Source organism: Manis javanica, chromosome 6 (assembly GCF_040802235.1).
Source record: "Manis javanica isolate MJ-LG chromosome 6, MJ_LKY, whole genome shotgun sequence".
NCBI classification, from domain to species: domain Eukaryota; kingdom Metazoa; phylum Chordata; class Mammalia; order Pholidota; family Manidae; genus Manis; species Manis javanica.
In genome coordinates, this window is record NC_133161.1 from 10,178,476 (window position 1) to 10,206,011 (window position 27,536).

Genomic DNA, 27,536 nt, shown 5'->3' on the forward strand with positions numbered 1-27,536 from the left:
GGCAGTTGACTACATCAATCAACATAAGTAGTTCATACCTAAGTAATTTAGAGCCTGTGTTTTTGGTCACAAAAGATTAGTAGTTATCATCTTAGCTAGCAACAGTGCATTGTAGGCTCAATGCAAAAGTATTTTACTCCAATCCCTACTTCAGTACACTCTTACCATAGTTGTCAAGTATTCCTAAAATATCACTTACATCCAGCCATTCCTTGTAAAAAATCATGTAGGAGTTCCCTATTGCTTCACAGTCATTATTCATCAGGTTCTTCCTAGGTCCATCAGTCCTGCCTGTTGAAAGACAGTGTCACTTGCAGAATCGTAAATATTCGTGGTGACATTTGAGTGTACCTTCTGGGATTTTACTAAAATGGGGAAAAGCTTACTGTTGGTGACCATCTCTGCTCCCTATGTTTGAACATCCAAGAATACACATACGTGCTATAAGTAATAATTAATAACTGCCTTAAGATGAGTAGTAGGTTTTAGGGAGAGACCAGAACAGCCAAAGGCAGAAAAAGTATTGTGGATATTAAACATGCTATAATCCGATATAAAGAGAACCTTGAGTAGCCATGGTTTCTTCTCCTAAACCGTGGTGCCTGTTCTCATCTACAAAAGTCATGAGGGCTGGACAGGATAAAGAACTTTGTAACTTCTAATATTTATAATTATTACATTGGAAGGTGGTAAGATTAATGAGTCTTTAAATGTCACTAATTTGGAAGGTGTGATTATTTACTAAACCTTTCGTTACCTGAAGACAAAGGACTTGCATAGCAGGGTAAGCAGTGGGTCATTCAAACTATTTGGGTAAGCAAATCATTTTAAAGAATTTTAGGGTATTTACTTTCTTAAGTGAATTCATTTATAATTATTCAGACTCATCCATTATACCTTTGTGCATTTCCACCTGCCTACCATACATTGGTGTTAGCTTATTTTGCTTTGTTTTTAAATCTCAAACCATACTCTGACTAAATATTTGGTATCTTCAGGACTGCATAATTAAGACTATTTTGCATGAGTCTCAGGGCAAAGATGAATTGTGGCCTGTGCAGGCAGCCTGAGTGGATTCTCTATTGTGACTCACTAGACTCCTTTTCCTGAGTTGATCTGGTCAGACTAACTGGATTTGGCAAGATAATCCGAACCAGTTTGTCCATGTAGCCCCACACTGTCAAGTTTATTTAACTCAAGAGCCTCTGATAGTGAAACTGAGATGACAGACGTCCAGTGCATCTTGCATTAGACTCACTTCTCCTGCCACGAGAGCTCTTCTGACTGCAAATGGGAAGCTTAGAGAGCGGACTGTGGCTTGGAAAGTGATGTAGGGTCAGTTATGGGTTTGCATTATTTTGTGGTTATTTTTAATGCTCTTTTTTATAAGTCTAAAACTTAAATTGAAATTTTATTGAAGGCTCAAGATGTTAACTATTAACTCCGGGGTCTCTTTCATGACCAGTGGTAGAAATACAGTCTCTCACCAATACTGATTCCCGAGGCCCCAGGGACTGTGCATGCGTGGGCAGTCTTTGGCCCAGAAACTCCCCATAACTATGGAAGATAAACTCCCTTCTAAGTCTAGCCAGAAATAAAGACCTTAGAAGGATACTTTTTTTTCCCATTTTCCTGTGGCAAGTGCCCCACCTAAGCAGGTGGCCTTTGTTTTTCTTCTGTGTTTATTGCTCTAGTAACTCTTGGAATCGGTTGAGAGCAGCGAACTCCTCCTGCGCAGCTAACTTACGCTCAGAGGTGGCAGTCCTCCATCAGAGGCATTGGGGCGACATCAGATAAATTACCGATTACATGTACTGAAAGAAACCTTAATGCTCGGAGAGAATGTTTGTCCTCACAGTCAACAAGAAAAAAGAGGAGACGTCCAGGATTGGCATCTAGTATAAACTTGAAGTCGTGGTGTTAACTTCTTTTTCTTTTGGTTTAAGTTGAGTCAAGTATCTTTTCTTATGGAAAGTATATGAAATTAGGATGAGGTCAAGAGCACTGCTGTGGATGAAATTTCATGTTTTCCCCGGTTGAGTTACATTACTTGTAAGAGACAGTGGTTGAACTTGCTGTTGTCCTTTGCCATCAGACCATCGAATATCACAACTCATAAAATATCATCTCTGCAGTCAAGGTGTCTGCAGCTTAGGGTGAGAGAAAAGACATGGGCACAAAAAATATGAAAAGATAAATAATAGAAAGTAGCTTGTAAGTTTTTTTTAAAGAAGATACATGTTTCAGCATACTCAGTGTCTCAGTTGGAGCTGCAACAAAGCACCACAGACAGGATGGCTTGGGAACAATAGTCATTTCTCACAGTTCTAGAGGGAAGGCCAAACCCCCAGTGCTAGCAGACTGGCGTCTGGTAAGAGCCTGCTCCCTGCCGTGTAGACGGTGGTGTTCTTGCTGTGTCCTCACGTGGTGGAAGCGGTGAGGCAGCAGAGTCTATGGGAGCTTTCTATTGAAAGGCATTTATTCCATTTATGAGAGCTCCACCCTCATGACCTCAACACCTCCTAATACATCACCTTGAAGGTTAGGATCTCAATATATGAATTTTGAGGGGACACAATGAGTCCATAACCCACTGTCATTCAAACAACCTGGCATTGGGGGTAGGCGGGAGCAAAGATTTTTTTCCCATCCCTCAGAAGCAGAATACAAGGAAAAGAGACAAAAATGTAAAATAACAGTATGACAATTTCCCCATAATTCTCTAACCCGGAGATAACCCTGTCAACATTTGGGATTTTTAGTCTTTTTTCTATGTCAGATTTCTTAATTAGAAAAGAAACTCCTATATTTAAGCTCTTATAGCTTAAGGTTGTGCTGAGTTTTTGGCTTTTCTTGTGTGTTGTTGTTTTTAAGCAGCAGATTTTTTTAATTGAAATATCATTGCTATACAATCTTATTTTGGTTTCAATATACAACACAGTGGTTCAGCAGTTACCATGTTATTAAGTCCTCACCCAGCACTAGTGCAGTGACTATCTATAGGGAGATGTTACACAATCATTGGCTGTATTCTCCATGCTGTGCTACCATCCCCATGCCCAGCTTGTATTATGATTGATAATTTTTGTGCCCTTTCATCCCCTCACCCTCCCCACCCCCATGGTAGCCACCAGGCACCTCTCAGTGTCTCTGAGAACTGCAGTTTTGTTCATTTTGTTTTTCCTTTGTTTTTATATTCCACAGATAAGTGAAATCACATGGTATTTGTCTTTCTCCACCTGGCTTATTTTACTGAGCATAATACCTTCTAGATCCATCCATGTTATTGCAAATTGATTTTTTTATGACTGAATAGTATTCCATTGTGCATATATACCTCCTCCCATTCATCTATTGATGGACACTTTGGTTGATACCATATCTTGGCTATTGTAAATAATGCAGCAATTAACACAGGGGTGCATATATCTTTTCAAATCAGGGATTTTGTTTTCTTCCAGTAAATTCCTAGAAGTGGAATCACTGAGTCAAATAGCTTTTAGTTTTTTGAGGAACCTCCATGCTGCTTTCCGCAGTAGCTGCACCAATTTACATTCCCACCAACAGTGGAGGAGGGTTTCTCCAAATCTTTGCCAGCACTTGTTATTTCTTATCTTTTGGATAGTGGCCATTCTAACGGGTGTGAGGTGATGTCTCATTGTGGTTTTGGTTTTCATTTCCCTCATGAGCAGTGATGTGGAGCATCTTTTCACGTACCTGCTGGTCATCTGTATTTCTTCTTTGGAGAAATGTCTGTTCAAGTCCTTCACCCATTTTTTAATCAGGTTATTTTTTCCCTGTTGAGCTCCATATATATTTTGGTTGTTAACCCCTTAACAAATAAATCATTTACAAACATATTCTTCCACACTGTAGGTTGCCTTTTTGATCTGTTGACGGTACCCTTTGCTATATGGAAGCTTTTTAGTTTAATGTAGTCCCACTTGTTCATTTTTTATTTTATTTTCCTTGCCCATGGAGACATATCCAGAAAAAAATTGCTCATGCTTATATTCAACAGAGTTTTGCTTATGTTGTCTTCAAAGAGTTTTATTGTTTCATGTCTTGCATTCAGGTGTTTGATCCATTTTGAGTTTACTTTCATGTATGGAGTTAGACAGTGACCCAGTTTCATACTCTTGCTTATAACTGTCCAGTTTTCACAGAACCAGTTATTAAAGAGGCTGTTTTTTCCCCATTGTATGTTCATGGCTCTTTTAATCATATATTAATGGACCACATATGCATGGGTTTGATCTTGGCTCTATACTGTTCCACTGATCTATGGGACTGTGCTTGTGCCAGTACCAACCCGTTTTGATTACCATAACTTTGTAGTATAGCTTGCAGTCAGGGAGCATGATACCCCCAGCTTTGTGCTTTCTCAGGATAGCCTGATGGGGCTTCCCTTATAAGTAATCTTTTTCTCTCTCTGGAAGAAGCATATTTATTTAGCAAGCATTTAATAGGCATCTACTCTTTGCAGCCCTGGAAGGTGATGAGGATTCATGTGCATCTGCTCCTCAGGAAGCTAAGACCCATGTGTTGACTGATTTGAGCTCACAGTGTACTCAAACCCTAGGACTATCTCCAGTTAAGCTTCTCCTATCCAGTAGGCTTGTGTTTTACCTCAAATATGTGGCTTTAAATTTTCCAGTTAGACATCCTCCAGTTGCTTTTGTTTTTTAGATAATAGCTTTAGTAAGACATAATTTACGTACCATAAAATTCACAAAATTTAAAGTATATAATCTTCCCATTGCTTTTGGCTTATGACTTTTACTTTTCAAGACCAATGTGAATCTTCATTCCTTGTTTAGTTTCTCTTCCAGTATTGGGTCATCTAACAGATCAGATGAATCTTTCTGGCTTTATTCCATGACAGTGGTATGAAGTTGAATGGGGTAGTGCCAAGAACAGAGTCTTGCATCACTCAAGGCCTTTCCCGAGAGCCACTAATCAGCACTCTCTGGGAAAGGCATCGAACATCCCTAAATTCACCTGTCTGTGTAATCCTTTAGCCCTGCTCCACCACGTTATTCTTGACCATATGCAGAAATAATACTATAGTCTCTGAAAACCAAAACCAAACCATTACTCAAGAACGATTGTTGCATATTCTTTTCAGTGACCTGAGTCCAGCAAACAGAGCTCCAGTTGCACCCTACGCCTTGAGCTTAGTGGCCTTTGAACCACACCGAAGGCCGCTTTCCCTCGTGGAGGCTACAGAAGCCAAATAAGGGTTAAGTAGTTGATGATGCATCATCTCCTCCAGGCAGAAATCAGCTCTTTGGTGCCTCTGCTCCAAAATAGCTTTGAAGCCCCTTTCTGTTTCTTAATTTAGCACTTTTTGGTTTTATGGTCTCCCGGATCTTTAGCTTTTCAAATATTTTTCCACGTTTAAAATACTCACTGAAATAAAAGAAACCCTTCCATTTCTATTTTCCAGTGGTGAGTCTATTCTCAGAGTTATGATTGTAAAATAATAACAGTCTGTCATGGTAAAATGTAGACTTCTATTGGTTCAGGGGTTTGTTTGCTATAGGATAGAGGACCTAACCCACAGGAGTGCTTCCGGCCAGCGTGGATGCGAGTTTCGGAATATCCTCGGAGCCTCGGTATGGCATCCAGAAAGCACTCACATCCTTCCAAGTTACCTGCTTTGCTTCTGGCAGCTTACCTGGGGGATTTTTTTTTCCTTTTCCCTCTGTATTTGAGTTTAAGCTCCTTTTATCTGATTTACAGATTCCTTGCCAAATGTTTGCCTGAATTGTATTTTGAGGCAGACACCCTTTCTGTGTTTAAAATCAGCACCTACTGAACTATTTGCTTCCTACAGGTTCCTTTTTTTCCCCTGGTATCATTTCTTTCCCTAAGGGCAGCATCATTAAAGTCACACAGCAGCTGCAACCGCATGTGTCCTGTCATATAGCCTTCATCTTACACTAAGAAAAGCATCACCCAGTTGGTAAGCAATTCTTTATAGAACTTCCTGGCAAACTGGAAACTCTCTTCTGGGGACTTTTCCTAAGCATTTAACAATATTTAGACAGGATGACAGATACTCATGCTTTTATTTTAGGAGGGATTTTTGAGGAGCTCAGACAATACCATGAGTACTGTGATCCTGCAGTGTCAATACAGTATCTCACTCTTAATTTTCTCCCTTGGCTCAGTTCTTGAAATGTAAGGGGAGGGCCTTCTTCACCATCTGTGTGAACAACCTCTTGTTCTTCCAGCTGTCTTTATCCTCTCTCTCCGCCATAAGCTGATTCCAATGGGAGGGAAGGCAGGATAGTAAATCAGTATATCTATCCCCTTATTTCCTCTTTTGTTTTGTTCAACTCCATAATTGGACTTTATTTTCTTAGAGTAGCAGGTTTTGAAAGTTAAACCTCATGAATTTCAATATTTATACATGTACATAATAGGAAAAAAAGACGTAAGCACTCTCCCCCTCAATTCACACCTATAAACTAATATATGCCATAATGAGATAAAGGTAAATCCTTTTCTCAAAAAAGATGACTATGATTACCAAATAACACCATCTACAGTTTTGCCTGTTAGAAATGAGGGAGTGCATATTGTGGAAAAAGTTAATACAGAAAGCTTTATCTTACTCCCTAAAATCAATGTGACCACCAAGCCCCTGGAGACCTCCAGGTCCAAGAAGAATGCCCATTTTTGCCTTCAAAGCCCCAGCAGGCCACAAAAACCAGCAAACATAATTACTTGAATGTCACTGTTCTGACCAATCTGGGCACATTTAATTTGTCAGAATATAATGACTATATTCTATGTGGGAGGCATGGTTTAGATGGTAGAAAATACTACTATTCAACATATATTGAGCCCTTGTTCATGTGCCAGGAAATGTATGCAGGAAATCTGGGTGGTATTGTCCTATCTACTACTGTTATTATCCCAGAAGGATAATAACAGGCAGGGATGAATCGTGGAGAGGAAGAACAGAAGGAACAGATGTGTGGTCTGCTGGGGGAGGTTTAGCCTCTGTGATCCCTGACTTCCACAATAGGAATAATGGTAATAAGACCTATTTCATCCACTTGTCATGAGGATTGTAAGAGTTAATTCAGGTAAAAGCTAGCTATTCAGGTAAATAGCTCCACAATGCAGAACTATTTTTAAAATTAAGGAATTAAGAAAGAAGAACTTCTGCATATCACCATACTACATACTGTGCCATCTCAGGCACTGAGGATATACATTGTATTAGGGAAAAGCAAAGTCATCGGTGATCTTTATAGAGTTTCAGCGGCACAACAGGAGTGGAAACTGTATTACAAATGGTTGAGTGAATGGAAATTGAAGAATAGATAACTAGTTCCAATGTTTGGGCTCTAAAGTAGGGAAGAGAGGAGGTGGATGGCTGAAAGTGGCTTGGAGTGGGGAGGGAGGGAGAGAGTTTAAGATGGTAGAGTATTGGCACAGCCAAGTGCTCACAGAAAACAAGAGATGGGAAGAGTTGGGAGGAACAGGAGAGAGTGGTAAATAGTCTGTAGATCAAAGCTGGGAGAAGATGGGGACAGCAGGACCCAGAGTACTGGACAGAAGCGATGTTTCCTGGTTCCATCATAACCAGACGAAGGGAGGAAAGGTGAGGTATTTTGATGAAAAGTTGGTAAGATGCCGAAGCTGATCATCTTGGGCTTCAGTTTTCCCCGAGAGTTGGGGCAAAGTCATAGGCTCAGAGTAGGTGTTAGGAATGCAGAAGTCTAGGGGGGTTAGATATGTGGACATTTGTAAACAATAGCTGTCAAGAACCTAAAAATAAGTGACCAAGGGAACATAGAAAGATTGCTTCAACTGATGTCTAGTTGAGGTTGTTTTCTCTGGGTCTTTTTTTTATTCTCACTGTGGAAATAAATAAATACCAACCAAATGAGAACAAGCAAAACTATATAATCAGACTCACACAGGGACTCATTTTAGCAGAGACTCGAAGGCTGGCAGAGGAGTAGGAAGGCTTTCATTTAAAGGAGGGACATGAAAGAGTCCGGGTAGCCCCTGACTGGCGTCTGTGGGTATGGAGATGTGGGCAGGCTAACTAGAAGTGGGTATATGCTTCGTGATTGATTTTAGTTAGGTGAGCATATTTGGCTTGCCTTCGTTAGCCTTAAAGTTGGGAACAGGGACAAAAATTTGGGAGGCTGACAGTTAATCAAGTCTTGGCGAGTTGGAACTGTCACGAAGTTATATTTACCTGGATTGTTAGTCTGACTTCTCACACAAGTCAGCCCTATAGCCAGGGGCTTCCTGAGCTGGTGGTTATAGGTAATGATTTGGTTTTCTGGGCAGGTTTCTGCAGTTTGGTTTCCTGGGTCAGTTTTATGTATGGTCTGGTTTATATATATGGTCTATCTGTAATTCAGTCTCTCACCACTTTATTATTATCATGAAACCTAATGACCTTCTATTTAGAATCTATTCATTTTGTCAGAAGAATATGGAACCAAAAGAAAGAGACGCAGGAAATACTCACTAATGGAATGTAGGTAAGGAAATTTGTGGGATCCCATTTCAGGAATTAAAATGGAACTTTAAGCTGTATTGTAAAGGAAGCATTTTTTAAAACTGTATCACATTACTGTGAACCTTGCATAAGGTAAACCAGGCTATGGACGTGGAATGTCAGGCCAGATTCCACCAGCCACTACACTAGAGAACAGAGATTTCAGAAGCTACCCCACACAAACTTCACCCTTTTAAAACTGTGGCCCAGGCAGGGACAGGCCTGGCCCAGGGCCCCACATCTCCCAGTGATTGGACTTGCAGCCCAGCACGCTTTCACCCTCATGGGCCTAAGAACTATCCAGTATATCAAGCATGTTGCAAGTTTCTTTTCCAAATCTAGAATCACGAAGTCCAAATAATGCAGGACACAGACCCAGACAACCCATTAATTGCTCCGTGGAGCTGTCTAGAACCATAACAGACCTCTTATGATACCTATTATTCATACTGGCTGTTTAAGATTAAGGGAGTTTAAAGAGAATTTAAACTTACAAATGCCTAACCATAAGGCATGATAAATGTTATGATTAATAGTACATCAGAGTATGTATGCTTTTCAGATTATTGTTGCTATTCCAGAAATTCCCTCATTCCTGTAAGATATTTGAGAGGCAGTTTCCCTGATAAGAGAAACAAGGACGTACAACCATTGATTGATTTCCTAGTAAACCTTTACCTTGCCTTTCTTCACATAATGAATCTCTCTTCTCCCTACTGCCTGACGGGAAAATTTAATGGGATGTTTCCTCCGGCAGTAAAACCACTGAGCCATAGAGAAAGTGCTTTTTGCCTCTATTGAGGAAAACACCTCACTAGGGAGAGTCGTGACTTCTACATTAATGTGCAAAAACAAAAAGCTTAACAAAACAGTTTATTAAAGACACAGTAATATTTCTCAAGTTCCCTCTGTGGATATGTGGTAATTTACGGATCAAACAAAGGTAATCTGACATTGCTAGTCATCTCAAAGGAGAAAGACACAGATGATAAAGGAGGAAAAGGGGAGCAGGGGTCTAGCCATTGAGACAAGTACCCCTTTTCTGCCTGGTGCTGTGGACACACCTGTTGTGTAAGGTCGTCTAGAAGGTTCTGAAAACCTGGGAAAATAGTAATAATCTGCTTAATATGCTGCAATCAATAATATCCATTTAAGGAAATGCTGAGACTAGGTTGGAGTCAGTACAAGACCCTTGATTCGAGAGCTCAGGGAGAGTTGGTACCAAAGGCATGCGGGTTGGTTTGTGTCTGGGCGTCTAGATGAATCTCTGACACCTGGACCCACAGCCTGGGTGGATACTGTAGAGCAGACACCCAGTTGCAGATCAAATATTTTTTTCTGGGTACCAAAGTCATTCTTAGTCTTTATGTTGATTGTTTTATTCAGTATTTATGTATTCATCCAGTAAATATTTAAGTCGACTCTGTACCCAGTGCTGTGCTGAGCACACAGGGATGAGAGAGAGCAGAACAAACCTGGTCTCTCTGGGCTTACATGATTCTGAGTAGCAAGCAAACTGTAGAAATAGTATTTTTAATATTAATACTGTTGTACAATGTGAACAATTAGGGAGGTACCTTTAGGAATTCCTTGTTTTTATTGGAGTCTCTGAAATTGGTAGACTATATTCTACAAGTTAAGAATAGCCCTACACATAATTGTAAAATTGCTTTCCTCACTTCATTTTCATAAAGTTCTTTGCACCAAGGCTCTAAATTTGCACATACTGTGAACCTTTAATTCCAGCTAGGAGCCCTGCCAACACGTGTACAGTGGCAAAGAGACTTGAACTGTGAACAAAGCACAAGAAATCATAGCTTGGGGTGTCACCTTGCAGCATTCTTTTTGAATGCCTCCTTGTTCTAGCATTTCTTACCTTTTTAAAACTCATGACTCTCTTTAGTAAACATAAAAAGGTCACCCTTAATTAATGTCTGATTTTTCCAGTATATTTTGTACTTCGAGTTTTGTAACACACGAATTTTGTGTTAATCTCTTTTCAAAATTTTTTTTTCAAACTATACATACAACTTTCTCCTCTACTCCTAAGAATTACATGATAAAGCATATGAATGTATATAGAATACAGTAATTCGGCCTTTCTCATAATTCTTACAAAATATTAAAAATTCAAGGATGTACAGAAAAGGACAGAGATTTTAAACATCCTAAAATAGCAGTTAAGTGGCTCCCATAGACATTTACTAGAGTCTTTAAGGGAAGAGACAGGCCTTTAAGGTGCAATTTTTTTTCTTTCCCATTGCAATTAGCACTCTCTCTTAAATTCCAGATGTCGTAAGTTAAGTCTACAGGAGGAATACAGACCAGGAGATAGTTTGCTACTTTTTATTTCTTACAATAGCTTCTTAACTATTTCTGAGGCTGTGTAAAACCCTTTGTACACTGGATTTTGGCTAAACCAAAACAAAAAGTAGATCTTTTTATCTTAGCATTTTAGAAACATAGCTCACATACCAGAACATGCCTTTTGCAATTTTTCACAAGCAATGTGTTTGAAAGCTGAACTACATGCAGTCAATTGCACTGTTAAAAATTTAATGTCTTTGCCTGCAGAGTGTACCAGTATATTAATTTAGTAGCACATTAAACCTCTGCATTTGACAGTCAGGAGCTTACATCACCAAGCCTGGTAGATGTCTAAGAAGGTTCAATATAATTAATACATGAGCCTTTACAACAACAACAACAAAAAGATAGCTTTTACTTTGACTTTACAATTTTTTTCATGACATAAAATCATTTACATATGGTACATTAACTAAGCCTAAAACACACCACCATTCTTGCATTTGTATGTTATAAGAGCCGGACAGGACTAACTATGGTTTAAAAAGCAGTTTGCGTTTATGGCACATTTTTTTAAAAATCTATTCCTTTTTGATTGAAAAATGTTTTAAAATATTAGAGCAACATAGGAAGAAAAAGACCCCTGAAATGGCAAATTTAAATCCTGAATCAGAGGAGAGCGATCACTTGCTTTGGAGAAATTGTTAGGAGGGGTCAGGAAATACACCAGGACACACATCAGAGGCAGACACATGTCCAGATGCCGCGGGTCATGCCTAGATCTGGAGGGAGTGCATCTCTACTCCAGGGAGAAGTCTGAACATCTCTTAAAGGAGAAGGAAAGACACAATCTGCCAAGATGGTTCCTTTAGTCCTTGACAGGAAAATGGGAATGGCTAGGCTGTTTGTGTCTTTGGATTTATTTGGAAGGATGAGACAGAATAAGAGCCAGAAGAGAGATTTTTTCTGGTGGATTAATGCCTATGGTGCTTTGGCACCAATCCACAGTCTCGTGGTGCATATGTGGGCAATGCCCCTTTGGTTCTGAAGAGAGGAGACAGACACCCTGTCATGTCCACCAAAGAGAGAGAAATGGGATACTCCAGCCCTAAGAGATGGAGGCACAGAGGCTTCATGGCCACTGCTCATAAGTGAAGCTGCCCTATGGCCACGATCAGAGGCAGCAGGGGATTCTGGATCCATCAGATGGCCTCACGTGCCCAGGTAGAAGCCCATCTGTGGTCACCGGCAACAAGCCTGCATGGTTAAATGTAGAAGAGAGACAGCAGAGCTGTGGTCGTCATCTCTGCAGCTGGGGTCTGCCGACGCTGGGAGACATCAGAGGCATCTTGGTGAATGTTCATCTGTGAGGCCCAACAGAGCCCAGATCAAAATACTCACGTTTTCCCAGGTGACTCAGATGCTCTAGGAAGACTAAGGGGAGAAACATCAGCTGCCCCAGATTGCTTCTTACAAAAATGTCTCTGATTAAGAGTAGAAAAGTGAAAAGTCAACCATCAAGAGGATGAGTTAAGATGCTCCATTCTCTCTTGATTGAGTCAAAATGGGTAGCTTGGAGCCTGCTCATCCACAAGGCACCACAGGGGCCCAAGTCAGGGGGACCTCACACTCAGTCTACCCCCAGCCAGATGCCAGATGGCGTCAGAGGAAAGGGGGAAGCTGTGGCTCTTTCACGGGGTCACTCCGCCCCCCTAGGTACTTGTAGGGAATATATGGGATTATTTGCTTATTTCTACATACACATTCTCGTTGTGGTTCAATAGTTTTTTAAATTAGTTCAGTTTTAGTAACGACTTTTTATCAAGCAAAGTAGGATTGTAAATTTGTTTCTATTGTGCCAAATAAATGTGACATCTTAACCCAAAGCTTTGATATCATATAAATTTGGCTTGTACAAACTATATTAATTCAGTTTTTGAGGAATGATTTTTTTTTTCAATATAACAAAATGCCAGAATCCCTCCCTCCCTCCTCATACTTGCCAGTAAATATTTTTCAACAAGAAAGTTCATAATCATCTTGTTTTGGGTATAACTGGTCAGATAGTTTGAAATTTTAATTTTCATTCTGATAGTTGCAAATATATCCATTCATTACAAATGAATTATTTTCATCATCTCTAACAACATAGATCAATTTCACCTTGAATTAAAGTCTTGTAGTTTAATTCTTTCTTCTATACCATGACCTAATCTTCCCATATTAGATATGAACATAGATTAGCTGAATTCTCACCATAATTTTTATCTAATGTGTTTTCTACAGATTCAGCAAAATGTTTTCACCAAAAGCCAAATCCTGAGTCATGCCCTGTGCCTGCTGGATCATTTTCTCTTTCCCCCTTGTCTAGACTGTCAATACTGCTTAATTAAGCAGTGGCTAACACTGACAAGGGGGGCAGTGTTTTATAAATGGAATTAGCTCATTTCCTAAATTAAAAAATGTAGCACAAAGTATGTCAGCTGAGCATTTTATGTCAGTGACCCACATTCTGTAGCTTACTCTGCAATCAGGGGTGAGAAACCTCTGCATCCGTTTTGCTGCTGGCCTGTAGCCTCTGGCATGGGTCAGTCTATGAGAATCACTTCCTTCTCCTTTGTGACTAAGCTTTGGAAAAATTTAGGTCACAGTGCCACATTTTCAAGCAATTTAAATATTTGGCATGCAGCTGAAATCACTCAACTTTGTCAACCAATCTAAAAAGGGTTCTAGAGAGCCTAGCAATGTGTTAATAAGTCCATGCTTTGTGAGAGTAGAAGGCATACCAAGTAGATGTCAGGGCAGCTGGCGTCTGGTGCTGTGTGTCCTTAGGCCAATAAGGTATCTTGAATTGGTTTCCCAGCCCTGAAATGGAGGGGCTGTGCATTAGCCCAGTGGTTCTTGGCTTACATTCTCTAGGGCCCTAAAAGCTAGCGAGCTCCCTAAGGTCACCTCAGCTGGGGAGTGAGGCAAAGGGGCCAAGAGAGCAGATCTCTGAGCCTAGCACCCCAATGGGTTAAAGTGCAAGTGGCTTCATTTCTCAACCAGATAGTAGATAAGGTCCTTTTCAGACTAGAAAGTTTATGATAAAAGAAGTTAAACCAAGTGGTATACCTGACTGGGGGGGAAAGAATATACATGCCACCCCTTCACAGGGATAAATTAAATGCTAAGTACAAAGTTAGAAATTTGAGGCCAGGATAATATAATATGTAACTCTATAGGTATATAGTTAATGCAGAGAAAGCTCATCAAGGAAATACAAGTCCAGATTGTCATTGGGAGAGGATCCATGGTGTGAATATTGAAAAATGAATTGATTATTATAACTAGAGCAAGGGGAAATAGATTGTGATTTAAAGTAGCTGGTTTGTAAGAATGGCTAATATTTTCAAACTCATTAGAATATTCATATAGTAAGATGCCAGCTATTCCTAATATGAAATATTATCATTGTATATTAGTAAGGGGAAATTATATAAATGAAAATAGGTCATGATGAATACATTAGGAGCAAGCATATATATTTATAGGTTTATGGACAAAATCTAAGACAGTGTTTTATTACCTTTGTATAACAAATCATATCTTTTAACACTAAAACATTTAAATCAAATGCCTTCCTTCCTAAAAGACAATGTGAGACTCTCAGTAAATGAAATTCTCTTCTAAAAACAGCAACATAATTTAGTCACCTTTGCTTGATGGTAAACATCCTATTATTTCTACTTTGTAAATATTCTTCAACAAGGCAGTTGAAAAGACACTGAGCCCACTGCGATTTCATCTTCAAGAGTCTCACAGTCGCAGGCTGAGAGGTATCAGAAAGATCATCTATTATTAAAGGCGCTAAAGGCAAGTCGGACTGAAGTCACTGGCAGGGCAAAGCCGGGGAGGGTGTCAGGAGCTCTGGAGGAACTGGAGGTGACATGAAATCAGGAGTAGAGCGGATGGTGCTGAAGAAGAAGTCAGGGGGCCGTACAGGGACCAGGCAGAGAGAGAATGCCTTCGTAGGGGAAGGGACATCTCATCAGCAAGGGATGACCTCTCGGGAGCGCTCGGTCTGGCTGAATCTGTCAAGCTTCCACCAGAATCTCAGAGGGACTTCCATGGCAAATGTTTCAGAACTTACAGCACTTTGTAAATCCAAGGACCCAGAGCCCTCTGATTAATTTGACTAGATCTTCCCAGCCATAAATAGATGGAGAATCGACTTCTCATGGTACCTAAACTTCACTCCTGAGAATTAGCAATATATGCAGTGGTTTCTGATTCTTCCTCAGGGGTGGAATAGAAAGATACTGTTTTTCATATACTGCTGGGTTTTTGTGGGGGGCTATGTGTGAATACATGTGACAATATAGATATCTTTTGAAACACCACCCTATGTAACCTAATATAATCACCATTGCATTCAGAATTTGGAAGTATTTCTTCACAGTGATCCTATTCCACCATCTAAGATGCTCCTTCTTTACCTGGTCTGATAATCCATGCCATTCTCTTCTTGTTTTATTTACTGTTAAAAAATATTTTAAGAAAATTTATATATGCATGAACATATTTTTCCAGTTGTGGATCAATGTATGTAGTTTGAAATATTGTGAACAAGTAGAAAAGTACACAGTTTTTCTATATTGTACACAGGCTTCATCCTCAATGAATTTATCATATTCACCTAATATACTTAACATGTAGTGTATAATATTAGCTTGGTATGGAAAACCTGTAAGATAAGAAGCTTATTTTTAACTAAGTCAAAATGCATTTTTGTCTCACTTGGCATCGAAGGAGAGCAACAGTCATTTGTGAGGTAGACTTACCAGGCCTTCACGCCCTTTCAGAGTCAGCTGGCTCTATTTCCATGCAAGGTGGTCCTTGCTGAGGTCACAAGCCAGTGTGCCATCGCCCTTTATCATTTGCGCACTTCCGTTACTTCCCTCCGTACTCAAGGTGACAGCTGTAATCCAGATCCTACCCATCACCAGACAGAAACCTATCCCTGGGTGAAACCTACGTGGTTAAAGCTAAGCGAATAGGTGCCTTGACCACTTGGGCGTGCACCCTTCTTGTCACAGGTGACAGGTCATCTTATGCATGAGGTGTAAATAGGCTGGTTTGATCTGATCTTACCCAAATGACTAGTGTCCTTCAAAGCAGGTGTTTTGGGGTGCTACCAACTTTTCCCAGCCCCACACATTTCATTCCTGTCATCTCTGCCCTCCTTCTCAAGGTATAAGGAAGAGGTGTGGATTCAGTACCAGTCCTTGATCACTTCTGCTGCCTTCTGAAGCATTTATGCCTTTTCTTGAACATAATGTTTAAGTGTTCCCTGTCTCTGTGGGGTTACCTGATCTGGAAAATTCTAAGAGCGTGGATCGTGCCTCCTCAGCTTGTTCCGTGTATTTGGCACCTGCAGGTGTGTGAACGCTGGCAAGTAGTTACACTGCTTCCTCACATATTCCTATCTTTCTTCACTCTCTTCGCCATTTCCATTTGTTTCACGTACTTATAATAATCTCTGTTGACATTTGAAGGATAGAAGCAAATGCTGCTTTAAAGCTTCCTCAGTGCAGATGAGATGAGAATAATAATAACGCAACGTATTTTCAGCACATGTATGGAGAGTCAGAGCCCTTCACAGACATTCATCGTCACAGCAGCTGTTAAAGGTAACTGAGCACAGGTCCTGTTGGCATTTTGCAAGCGGATGCTGAGGCCACCTGAGGAACGTTTAGCAGAAGTTGGAGAATACTGCAGTGGGAAGTCAGCTCTCTGTTCTCAGGGTGGCACCGAGGCCAGCAGTACAAAACGACTTGCCTAGCGTCCCACAGCCAGCCCAGGCAGGGGTGAGACTCTGTATCTGGGACAGTCACCTTTGCCATAGATAGTCATAATTCTCACACTTGTGTGGGTGTTTGGGGTACATGCCAATGTCCAGGAGGCAAGGCAGCGCCCCAGGAGCTGGAGGCGGTAGAGCAGAGAGCATCCACTCAGAGCACCCCTTGGACAGACCAGCCCCTCTCCCCACCTTTGCACATGCATTTGTATCTGACACAGATTTTCACACTAAAAATCTTGGGCCGTCCCCACACAGATGGTTCACCTCATGCATCTGGACTACCCCTGTTGTTTTGTAAACCCATTAAGGTTCTTCTTTTTTGTTAAAGCAGTTCTGATTGGCTCTTTAACTTGGGGCCTGTTGAGTAGAACATGCTAATAATATAACACATTAGGGAATTCTTTTTAATGAAGAAAAAATAACATTTTTTATTTTGGAAAAGCAGGAACATTTGAACATGCTAATCTTGCAAAGTGTTTCCTAGCTAACATCATTAGCTTGGATACCTCCAAGCATTTTCTTGGTTTAATTGTTTTTCAGACAGCAGGCTGAGTCACAACACAGGGAATGTGGAGAGGGGAGAATAATTGAACAACCGAAGTCTTCTAATGCCTTCCAGCCCTAACCAAGGGCAGGGGAGTGTGCGACTTCTGAGAGAGATGAAGATAAATGCAACCACTTTCAAATAGAATTCTAATAGCCCTTCCTTAGACACATGAGTTCAAGAAAGGATGAGCTGTCAGGATGGAGAGGTGACCAGGGCTCCCTCAGGACTCTTCAGCTGATTAGGGTTTTGAGAGAGAGCCTCCTAACGGCAAGCCCACCTGAGGGTTTGTTATCGGAGGCACGCATAACAATGAGTAACTCCGCTCTTATCATTTTCCCAGACACAAGCAGCCCTGGTACATAATTTGGGTTAATTCTCAGGTCCTCCTGAGTCAGTAAGTGTAAGTGAGGTTGTCCTTGGTAAGTAGTAGGAAGGACGTCTTCCCCCATGCAAGGCTGTGTGCTCAGCATCCCTTATAGGCTCTTGCAAGCAGCCAGAACAGGTATCACAGGCTGGGTGACTTCTTCCAACTTCTGGCGCACAATTTTTTCTTTAATTTAAGACTTATTTAAATGCACTTCAAAACAAGCATGTCTTAATTTGATTCTTACGACAACATTACTTCAGCTTTTGGAGAAATGAAGGTAAACAAGAGGCAAAGAATTTCCCTTCACAAGTAGTTAGCCTTTTTTCCTTACTTTCTCCGAAAAGTTTTAAGAAAAGCTTAAAACCTTCAGAAAAATTGAATAATACAGCAAAATCTGTGCATCTTTAACCCAGATTTACCAACTGTTAACATTTCTCTACATTTGCATTTCTTTTCTGTGTGCGCACATTATGTGTATTTTGCTTTCTGAACTATTTGACAGTATGTTAAAGGCATGATGATCCTTAACCCCTAACACTCATCATCTCAACAGGATGTTCTCCTACATAACAGCTCCTTTATCTACTCCCAAAATATGACATTGAAAGAATAGTATTATGCAGTCCATATTCCTTAATTTTCTTAGGAATGCTCTTTATAATTTTTTTTAATTCATAATTTACTAAAGAAGCATACCTTGTTTTTAGTTGTCATGTCTGTTTATTCTCTTTTAATCTGGAAAAGGCCCCCTAGCTTTTTGGTTTTTCTTAACACTGACCGTTCTGAAGAGCCCCACCAGCCAACTTGTCAAGTGCTTCACATTCTGAATCAGTCTGATAGTTTATCCATGAATAGACTCAGCATAGGCATTTTTGGCAAAAAAATATTACATAAGTGATGTATTCATCCCAGCAGATCATATCAGGGGACACATGATGGCAGTTTGTCCTATTACTGGTGATGCTAAGCTTGATCATTCAGTTAAGATGATAATCGTGAGATCTGTCTGCTACCTCTTTTACTTTTGAAATTAAAACTAATACACCGAGTGGCACTCTGAGACAATAAACGTCATTTCAACTAGTGGTTTTAGCATTTGTGAAGGTCCTTGTCTGAACCAATTATTACATTGGCAGCCCCAAAATGGTGCCTAATTCTCTCATTCTGTCACTCATTCCTAAAGTAGTTGTCATTCTTCTGTAAAGATGAGATTTTCCTCTCTCTAAGTGCCTTTGGAGATTCTTTTTGTTATTCAGTAAATTATTTTGTATCATTTTCAGTACTCTTCTCTTTCTCAAAGTGACCTAAATCTTTCTTGAGCTTGCTTTATGGACAGCACAGACTTACCCTGTACTTTGCTTGCCCTAGACTAGGACTCTAAATAGCCAGTGTTTAATACAAAGTATGATGTAGAGAAGAAATCAGGCATTTGTAAAGAGAAAAAAGGGAATTATGAATTCAGCCTATAATGGGTAGAGAATCAATGAGAGCTGTACAAGTTAGAAGGTGATTTTGACTTTAGGATACAAAGATTTGAAGGATATAGCAACCCTAGAAAAGACTGTATATGCTCCATAAGAAGGGGACACATCACAGTTTTTCATGAAAGGAGGCGGTTCCTGATCAATTAAGGGGATAGAGTCTGGAGTGGCTGGCAAGTAGGTTATATGGGAAGCTGAAGAAGGGCCGTACATGCTAGGCCAAGATGTTTGGTGGGGTAGGGAGCTGGAATTATAGGCAATTATATTCTATCATTTATTTTCACATGGGAATGATATGATCAGATATGGAATTTAGAGGAGTATGAAGGGAAGGTGATGGGTAAGGAGTACAATTAGATTATCAGCTACATGTCCAGCCAGGAGCCTACTTTTTATACTCTTTACATAACATAATATGTAGTCTATTGGTAATTTTAAGTTTGTTTAGATTTTGCATCTTTGGCTTTCTTTCTATGGTTCTGCTATATTATTCTTAGCCTTCAATTGAAGGACAAAGGACTCAGTCTTTCTTCCTGCTTAGCATATGTTATTGATCCATTCCTATTATAAGTTGAAGTGATCTGATAGGCTCATTTGAATTTAATTGTAACCTGAGACTGTATGACTGGTAATTCTCAGGTGAATCAAACCAAAAAATAATGTTGCCATGAAATAAAAGATGATTGAATCATAAGTATAATTTCTACTTCAATAACCTAGGTCAACACTGTGCAGTCAGTCCAGTAGCCACTAGCCACATATGGCCGTTGAACACTTAAGATGTGACATGTACAAATAGAGATATGCTGTAAATGTAAATACACACCAATTTCAAAGACTAAGTATGTAAACGGAATGTAAAATATTCAATAATAATTAATGATGATAATATTCAGATATATTAGATTAAAGTGGCCCACTCTCACTTTTATTCAAAACAGTATTAGAAGTCCTTACCGAAGCAATTAGACAAGAAAAAGAAAGAAAAGGCATCCAAATCAGATTGTGGGGATAAACAAATTAAGTAAAGTTGCAAGATACAAAATCAATACACAAAAATCTGTTGCATTTCTACACACTATCAGAAAAAGAAATTAAGGAAACAGTCCATTTAGAGGGTTTCAATTCAAAATGGCAGCCTAGTAAGATCCCGAATCACCTTGTCCCATAGACACACCAAATCACAACTGTATCCATGGAACAGATTCCTCTGAATAAGACCTAAACACTAGCAGGGCAACCCCTTCATACTGGGAAACAACATCAGAGCAGGTAGGAATGGTTGAAACACAACCTCCCATAAGCCTCACCCCCAGCACTACAACCCACAGTCAGGAGGGACTCAAAACCCACAGCTGCTGAGAGAGGGCTTTGTACCCCATATCAAGCACCCCAATGTTTAAAGCCTGTACCTGAGAGATGAGTCATCCAAACACCTGGTTTTGAGGACCACCTTGGCTCATGTCCAGGTTTCCAGTATACAGGCAGCCCTTTTGGGGAGCTCCCAGACTTTGTGTGAAAGAAGCTTATTTGCTAAACATTGGTCTTAGGGGTAGGGGCGTGCTGGGATACTCTCCAAAGACAGAGGTGGTGAGCGTCATCTTCCTGCTCTCCATCTGCCTTAGTAAAGCTGGTAGGCACCATCCCTTTTCTCCCCTCCCTCTGTTTTTCTTCTTCTTTCTGTGGGTTCCATCTTTGCACTACCCTTGTGCCTCTCCCCAGAGCACCAGTATCTCCTGGAGGGAAGCTTCTATACACATCTGCTACCCCATTTTTTGCAGCTGCTTCTCAGGGGATACCCCTGATTGCCTGGTTCTTGAAGCCAGGGCTTGTGTGGTGCTGAGTCCCATGGGCCTGTGAGAATCAGAGACAGCTCTTGGCTACTCTCAGGGCACTTCGCAGACAGCAGACTGAAACACACCCTGTCTTTCTGAGACAGAGGCCCATCTGCTTGTTCAGGAGCTTTGCCTGAGTGATAGGTTTCTGGTTGGTTGCACTTACAGAGGCCTATAGAGGGACTCTCAGGAACACAATCTTTGTGCTCTCCCTCTGCCTCAATCCAGCTCACTGGTACCTTCCAGAAAGGAGCTAGAGCCTTGTGTGGTGCCCCAATTCTTGCAGCTGCTGCCAGGGGACATGTTTATATTACCTGGCTGTGATGGCCAGTGGGACTTAACATTTATGGTCCCATAAGACTGCATATAATTGCATTCTTTAAAAGTTGCTGCCTGGGTCTGGCTTCCAGTCAGCTCGAATTTAGGTACTGAGATCCTCCCCTTTAGGACACTGACTGGTCTTGGCCTCTACTACTACTACTACTACTACTACTACTACTACTACTACTACTACTACTACTATTACACCCTCTACTACTGAAAGCTATTAAAATAGGCTGCATGGACAACCACAAAGGTTTGAGAGACAGACATGAGCAAGGGCAGATTTGAGCGGTAAGGTTTATCTTGTAAATAAAACCAGCCCTTCTGTACTGGGAGAGACAGCTGTTATAGGTATACATAGAAAACTAACACAAAGACTCAGGCAAAATGAAGAAATATGTTCCAAATGAAAGAAGAGGTTAAAATCTTAGGGAAAAACCTTAATGAAACAGATAAATAATTTACCTGAAAAATAGTTCACAGCAATGGTCATAAAGATGCTCACTGAAGTTAGGTGAAGAATGGCTGAACAAAATAAGAATTTCACAAAAGATAGGAAATATAAGAAAGTACTATATGGAAGTCACAGAGCTGAAAAATACAATAAGGGAACTAAAAAATACACTGGAGGGTTTTGACAGCAGACTAAATGAAGCAGAAGAGAGAATCCATGAACTTGAAGAAAGGGCAGACGAGCTCACCTAGAGCAGCAGAGTGAAGCTAGCTTAAGGGACTAATGGGACAGCATCAACATACTAATATTCATATTAGAGTCCCAGAAAGAAAGGAGAGAAAGGGTCAGAAGTCTTATTTGAAGATAAATGCCTGAAAGCTAACCTGGAGAAGGAAATAGATATCCAGATTTAGGAAACCCAGAGAGTTCCACGTGAGGAGAACTCAGAGACAAGGAGAGAATCTTAAAAGCAGCAAGAGAAAAACAACTTGTTACATACAAAGGAACCCCCAAAAGACTAGAGTAGTTTTCCAGCAGAAACTTTAATATATTGTGTCACTCCCTTCTGGCCTACAAATGATAAGAGAGAAGACTCTTTCAGACAAGCAAAAGCTAAGGACTTCGTTATCACTAAACTGGCCTTACAAGAAATGTTAAAGGGATTTCTTTAAGCTGAAAAGACAGGGCACTCATTAGTAATAAGAAAATATATGAAAGAATAAATCCCACTGGAAAGGTGAATATATAGTAATGGCAGTGGATTAATCACTTATAAAGCTAATGTGAAGGTTAAAAGCCAAATGTAATAAATATAAGTATAGCAATTAGTTAAGGGACACACAAAACAAAAAGATACAAAATATGACATCAAAAATATAAATGTTGGTAGGGAGTAAAAATGTAGAGCTATAGAATATAATCAAAATAAAATTTTATTGGATTAAAATAGACTGTTATAAATATAAGTTATATGTAAACCTAATGATAACTACAAAGCAAAATCCTGTAGTAGATACAGAAAAGAGAAAGAAAAAGGAATTTAAGCATATCACTAAAAAAAGTAATCAAACCATAAGGGAAGAGATCAAGAAAAAAAGACAGGAATGGGGAAGAAATAGAAAATAGCCGGAAAACAGTTAACAAAATGGTAAAGAAATTTTATTGATAATTACTTTAAATGTAAATGGACTAAATTCTCCAATCAAAAGACAGAGTGACTAAATAGATTAAGAAACAAGACCCATCTATATATTGCCTACAAGAGATGTATCTCATATGTAAGGACACAGATTGAAAGTGAAGGGATGGGTAAAAACATTACATACAAATAGAAACCAAAAGAAAGCTGGGGTAGCTATACTGATAGAAGACAAATAGACTTTAAAACAAAGACTGTAACAAGAAACAAAGAAGGGTACTGCGTAATGATAAAGGGGTCAATCCAACAAGAGAATATAACAATTGTAAATATCTATGTATCCAATATAGGAATACTTAAATATGTAATGCAAATATTAACAGATATAAAGGGAGAAATGGCAACATAGTAATAGTAGGGTACTTTAGTACCCCACTTACAGCAATAGAAAGATCATCTAGACAGAAAATCAATAAGGAAAAATCAGCCTTTAATGACACTAGATCAGAAGGAACTAATAGGTGCATATAGAACTTATCATCTAAAAGCAATACAATACACATTCTTCTCTAGTACACATGGAACATTCTCCAGGATACAACAAAACTCTAATTTGTTTAACAGGATTGAAATTACATCAAACATCTTTTCTATCCACAGTGTTATAAAACTAAAGATCAATTACAAGAAAACTGAAAAATTCATTAATACATGGGAATTAACACTTTTCTGAACAAACAATATATCAAAGAAGACATTAAAAGGAAAATTAAAAAGTACCTTGAGACAAATGAACTTGGAAACAACACACCAAAACTTAGGGGATGTAGCAAAAGCAGTTCAAAGAAGAAAATTCATTGCTGTAAATTCACACATCAAGAAAACAAAAATCTCAAATAAAAAAACTAGCTTTATACCTATGGACACAGAAGGGAACAAACTAAGCCCAAAATTAACCAAAGGAAGGAAATAATAAAGATTAGAGAAGAAATAAATGAAATAAAGGACAGGAAAACAATAGAAAAGATTAACAAAAGTAAGAGTTGTTTGTTGAAACAAAACAAAATTGACAGACCTTTAGGTAGACTGAACAAGGGGGGAAAAAAGAGAGAATTCAAATTAACAAAATTTTAGATGAAAAAGGAGACATTACAAATAATACCACCTAAATACAAAGGATAAGAAATTGTTATGAGCACTATACACCAACAAACCAGACAGCTCAGAAATGAAAAAATTCTTAGAAACATACAATCTACTGAAGACTGAATCAGGAAAAAGTAGAAAATCTGAACAGACCAATTGCCAGTGAATGACATCAATGATCTAATGAAGAAAAGCTAAATGACTTCAGTAGGGCATTTTACCAAACATGTAACACCAGTCCTTTGTAATCATTCCAAAAACATCAAAGAGTAGGGAACAGTCCCAAACTCATTTTATGAGGCCGGCATTACCCTGATACCGAAGCCAGATGAGAATACTACAAGAAAAGAAAACTACAGGTCAATACCCTGATAAATATAGATGCAAAAATTATCAACAAAATACTAGCAAACTGAATTCAACAGAATATTATAAGGATCATTCAGCATGATCAAGTAGGGTTTATCCCTGAGATGTAAGGATTGTTCAGCAATCACAAATCAGTAAGCATGGTCATCTCAATAGATAGAGAAAAGGTATTTGACAAAATTCAGTGTCCTTTCAAGATAAAATCTCTTTAACAAATGAGATATAGAAAGAGTGTACCTCAAGACAGTAAAGGCCTTAGGTAACAAACCCACAGCTAACATCATATTCGAGGTTGAAAGCTTTTCCTCTAAGTTCCGAAACTAGACAAGGGTTCCCGCTCTTACCACTCCTATTCAACACAGTATTGCAACACAGAGCAATCAAGCAAGAAAAAAATAAAATGTATCATAACTGTAAAGGAAGAAGTAAAATTGTGTGTCTGGATGACATGATTATATATATATGTATATATAGAAAATATTAAAGACCACTAAAACTGTTAGATCTAATTACTGAATTCAGTAAAGTTTCATGATGCAAATTAAATATACAAATATCAGTACTGTTCCTGTACATGACCCATGATTAATCTGAAAAAGAAATTTGAAAAAGAGTCCTATTTAAAATAGTATCAAAAATAATGAAATACTTAGTAAAAATTTATCCAAAGAGGTGAAAGGTCTCTACACTGAAAAATATAAGACATTGGTGAAAGAAATGGAAGACACAAATAAATGAAAAGATGTCCTTTTTTCATGGATTAGAAAATTTAATATTGTTAAAATATCTATACTACCCAAAGCCATCTATAAAGTCAATGCAATCCCTATAAAATTCCAATTTCACTTTTTTATGGAAATGGAAAAACAATGCTAAAATTTATATAGAGCCACAGAAGACCCCAAATAGCCAAAGCAAGAAAAATAAAGCTGGAGGCTTATACTTAATGATTTCAAACTATATTATAAAAGTACAGTAGTCAAAACAGTATGGTACTGGTATAAAAACAGACACAATGGAAAAGAATCAAGAGCCCAGAATTAAACCCCTCCACAAATGGTCAAATAATATTTGACAAGAGACCCAAGAATGTTCAATTAAGAGAAGATGGTCTCTTCAATAAATGTTACTAAGGAAACTGAACTACTTTCACACGTAAAAGAATGAAACTAGACTCCTATCTTTTACCACACACAAAAATTAACTTTAATTTAAAGATGTAAATATAAGACTAAAAACCATAAAATTCTTAGGAGACATATAGAACAAGCTCCATGACATGGATCTTGGAAATATATGACACCAAAAGTATAGGCAACAAATTAAGAAACAAGTGGGACTTAATCAAACTAAGATCTGCACAGCAAAAGAAGTGATCAACCAAATAAAAAGTCAATCTATGTAATGGGAAAAAAATATTTGCAAACCATATATCAGATAAGGGTTTAATAACCCAAAATATGTAAAGAACCCCATAAAACTCACTGACAAAAAAAGCAAATAGTTCAATGGAGAAAAAAATGGCCAAAGGACCTAAATAGACGTATTTCCAAAGAAGATATTCAAACGGCCAACAAGTACATGAAAAGGTGCTCAACATCAGCTAATCACTAAGGAAATGCAAATCAAAACCACAATGAGATGGTATTTCACATCTGTTAGAATGGCTGTCATCAAAAAGACAAGAAATAACAAATGCTGGTGAAGTTTTGGAGAAATAACAAATGCATGGTGACTACAGTTATAGTTTTGTGTACTGTTGGTAGGATTGTAAATTGATACTGCCACTATGGAAAACAGTATAAAGATTCCTCAAATAATTAAAAATAGAGCTTCTATGTGATCTAGGAATTCCACTTCTGGAAATAGATTCAAAGGAAATGGAAACACTATGTTGAAGAGATCTCTGCAGCCCCTTGTTCATTACAGCATTATTCACAATAGCTGAGATATAGAAACAACCTGCATATGCATCAATAGATGGATGACATTGTGGTGTACAGACACAATGGAATATTATTCAGCCATTAAAAAGGAAGGAAATCCTACCATTTGTGACAACATGGATTGGACCTTTAGGCAGTTATGCTAAGCACAATAAGTCAAACAGAGAAAGATAAATACTATATGATCTCACTTATGTGGAATCTAAAAACTCATAGAAAAAGAGATTAGACTTTTTGATTGCCAAGTGGGGGATGTGCAGGGAATTGGGTGAAGGTGTTCAAAAGACACAAATTTAGAGTTACAAGATAAATAAGTACTGGGGATGTAGGTACAGCATGGTGACTACAGTTAACAATGCTGTACAGTATATTTGAATGTTGGTAAGAAACTACATTGATGGACAGTGACTTCAATGAGGTATTAGGGGGACTTGATGATATGGTGAATGTAGTAACCACATTGTTTTTCATGTGAAACCTTTATAAGAGTATATATAAATGATATCTTAATTTTAAAAAAGTTGGTAAGAAAGTAGATTCTAAAAGTTCTCATCACAAGGAAAAATATTGGATATTAACTAAACTTACTGTGGTGATCATTTCCCAATGCATACCTATGTCAGGTCATTATGATGTACACCTTAAACTTATACAATGTTGTATTTCAATTACATCCCCATAAAACTGGGAAGAAAAAGTATTAAGAAGTAATCAGTTTTTCTCCTAAGGGAAGTAGTCTCTCTGCCAATCTTATGTACTGTACTTCATGACTGACCCTGAAATATTTGGGGTGAGAGAGTTCAGTTACAATTCCAAATGTTTTCCTCAAAAGAAATAAAAAATATTTTTTATTGTTTAAGGTTTTGTCTAAAAACGTGATTGAAAAAAATATACTCTAAAATAATTATTGTGATAATTATAATTGAAATTCATGAATTTGTATTTCAACTTATCCTTCTTAGTTTTCAATCATTTTATTGTACTTTCCATAAAGATGGAAATAACCACATGCATTTAATTATAACCTTTAATTACGATTGTATTGTCATGGACTGGATATTTGTGTTCCCACAAATTCATATGGTGAATCCATAATCCCTACTGTGATTGTATTTGGAAGTGGGACGTCTCAGAAATAATTAGGATTGGATTAGGTCATGAGGATTGGACCCTCCTGACAGAATTGATGCCCTTATAAAAATAGGAAGAAAGAGGAGATCTCGCTCTCTACCATGACAGGATAC

At 38.7% G+C, this 27,536-nt stretch overlaps 1 protein-coding gene and 1 long non-coding RNA gene across 8 annotated transcripts in view; one reads left to right on the forward strand and one right to left on the reverse strand.

Annotated features, from left to right (window-relative positions):
• Positions 1-27,536, forward strand: part of TPK1 (thiamin pyrophosphokinase 1) — a 355,980-nt gene that overhangs the window by 325,326 nt on the left and 3,118 nt on the right. The window lies entirely within an intron of this gene.
• The window catches only part of LOC140849832 (uncharacterized), a 61,852-nt gene that overhangs the window by 2,922 nt on the left and 31,394 nt on the right, over positions 1-27,536 (reverse strand). Inside the window, exon 1 of one of the 2 annotated variants that reach the window (XR_012132070.1) lies at positions 200-27,496. The exons of the other annotated variant lie outside the window; for it this stretch is intronic. This is a non-coding gene — a long non-coding RNA (uncharacterized lncRNA). Of the gene's footprint in view, positions 1-199; positions 27,497-27,536 lie in introns of those variants that run through there. 2 annotated transcript variants of the gene reach the window in all.